Consider the following 2500-nt stretch of genomic DNA (forward strand, 5'->3'; position numbering starts at 1 on the left):
AGGGTCTGTGATGGCTTTGAGGTGTGCCAGGAGCAGGCGCTCAAAAGACTTCATTACCACAGATGTAAGGGCGACCGGTCTGTAATCATTTAGTCCTGTTGGCCTTAGCTTTTTGGGCACAGCGATGATGGTGGAGGACTTGAGACAGGCTGGTACATGGCATGTCTCCAGGGAGGTGTTAAAGATGTTGGTGAACACCGGAGACAGCTGGTCAGCGCAGTGCCTGAGGGTGGCTGGAGAGACAGAGTCCGGCCCGGCTGCTTTGCGTGGATTCTGCCTCTTGAAAAGCCCATTAACTTCTCCCTCCTGAAAGGAGAGAGTCGTTTCTGTAGTATGGGTGGGGGATGGGGCCTCTTGGGTGGGAAGGGGTGGTTCAGGACAGTCCAATTGTCTTTCAAATCTACGGTAGAACTCGTTCAGGTCGTTGGCTAGGCGGGAGTCGTTAGTGGTGTGGGGCGCTCTGGGTTTGTAGTTGGTGATGTGCCTGAGCCCTTTGGCAGACAGAAGCAGCGTCGTTAGTAGAGAACTGGTGTTTTAGTGTCTCTGAGTACAGTCGTTTAGCCTCTCTCACCGCTTTGCTAAACCTGTTCTTCGACTCCTTGAATCTGTCTCTATCCCCACTCCTAAACGCTTCCTCCTTCTCCAACCTCAACCTTTTGAGCTTTGCTGAGAACCAGGGCTTGTTGTTGTTAAAGTTCACCCTGGTACGTGTTGGGATACAGCAGTCCTCACAGAAGCTGATGTACACAGCCTCTGTGAGTTCATCCAGACTATTGGTAGCAGTCGTGAACATATCCCAGTCAGTACAGTCTAAGCACGCCCGCAAATCTTCCACAGCCTCACTGGTCCACTGTTTAGATGTCCTCACAGCAGGTTTACAGAGTTTTAGTTGCTGCCTGTATGCACGAATCAGGTGGACCAAGGGAGTTCTGTGCGAGCCGAACAGCCCCGTGACCCACAAGAGAAACATCCCCGCCAAATTCGAGCGTTTGACGGGGTCTATCCGTGAAAAAATATTCACGTTTTTGAGTGCACATGCATTTCTGCTGCAAATGCCTCTGGAAGTTTCATGCCGTTCGTATGCCAATTGTGGCAACACGAAAATGACCCGTTTTCCCATTCCGAGGGATTTCTGTGCGACCCTAACAGCCCCGTGAGCCACAAGAGACACATCCCCGCCAATTTCTAGCGTTTCACGGGGTCTATCCGTGAAAAATATAGACGTTTTTGAGTGCACATGCATTTCTGCTGCAGATGCCTCTGGAAGTTTCATGCCGTTCGTACGCAATGTGGCAACACGAAAATGACCCCTTTTCCCATTCCGAGGGATTTCTGTGCGACCCTAACTAACAGCGCCCGTGAGCCACAAGAGAGACATCCCCGCCAATTTATAGCGTTTCACGGGGTCTATCCGTGAAAAATATAGACGTTTTTGAGTGCACATGCATTCCTGCTGCAAATGCCTCTGGAAGTTTCATGCCGTTCCTATGCAATGTGGCACACAAAAATGACCCGTTTTCCCATTCCGAGGCATTTCTGTGCGACCCTAACAGCCCCGTGAGCCACAAGAGAGACATCCCCGCCAACTTCTAGCGTTTGACGGGGTCTATGCGTGAAAAATATTAAAATTTTTGAGTGCACGTGCCTTTCTGCTGCAAATGCCTCTGGAAGTTTCATGGCGTTCCTATGCAATGTGGCAACACGAAAATGACCCCTTTTCCCATTCCGAGGGAGTTCTGTGCCACCCTAACAGCCCCGTGAGCCACAAGAGACACATCCCCGCCAATTTCTAGCGTTTCACGGGGTCTATCCGTGAAACATATAGAAGTTTTTGAGTGCACATGCATTCCTGCTGCAAATGCCTCTGGAAGTTTCATGCGGTTCGTACGCAATGTGGCAACACGAAAATGACCCGTTTTCCCATTCCCAGGGATTTCTGTGCGACCCGAACAGCCCCGTGAGCCACAAGAGACACATCCCCGCCAATTTCTAGCGTTTCACGGGGTCTATCCGTGAAAAATATCAATTTTTTTTTGACTGCACATGCATTTCTGCTGCAAATGCCTCTGGAAGTTGCATGCGGTTCGCATGCAATGTGGCGACACGAAAATGACCCGTTTTCCCATTCCGAGGGATTTCTGTGCCACCCTAACAGCCCCGTGAGCCACAAGAGAGACATCCCCGCCAATTTCTAGCGTATCACGGGGTCTATCCGTGAGAAATATTCACTTTTTTGAGTGCACATGCATTCCTGCTGCAAATGCCTCTGGAAGTTTCATGCGGTTCGTATGCAATGTGGCGACATGAAAATGACCCGTTTTCCCATTCCGAGGGATTTCTGTGCCACCCTAACAGCCCCGTGAGCCACAAGAGAGACATCCCCGCCCACTTCTAGCGTTTCACGGGGTCTCTCCGTGAAAAATATCACATTTTTTGAGTGCACATGCATTCCTGCTGCAAATGCCTCTGGAAGTTTCATGCGGTTCGCATGCAATGTGGC

The sequence above is a fragment of the Petromyzon marinus genome, unplaced genomic scaffold, assembly GCF_048934315.1.
Source record: "Petromyzon marinus isolate PM22_M1 ecotype Great Lakes invasive population unplaced genomic scaffold, UKy_Petmar_22M1.pri1.0 PM_G_Scaffold_18, whole genome shotgun sequence".
Lineage (NCBI taxonomy): Eukaryota > Metazoa > Chordata > Hyperoartia > Petromyzontiformes > Petromyzontidae > Petromyzon > Petromyzon marinus.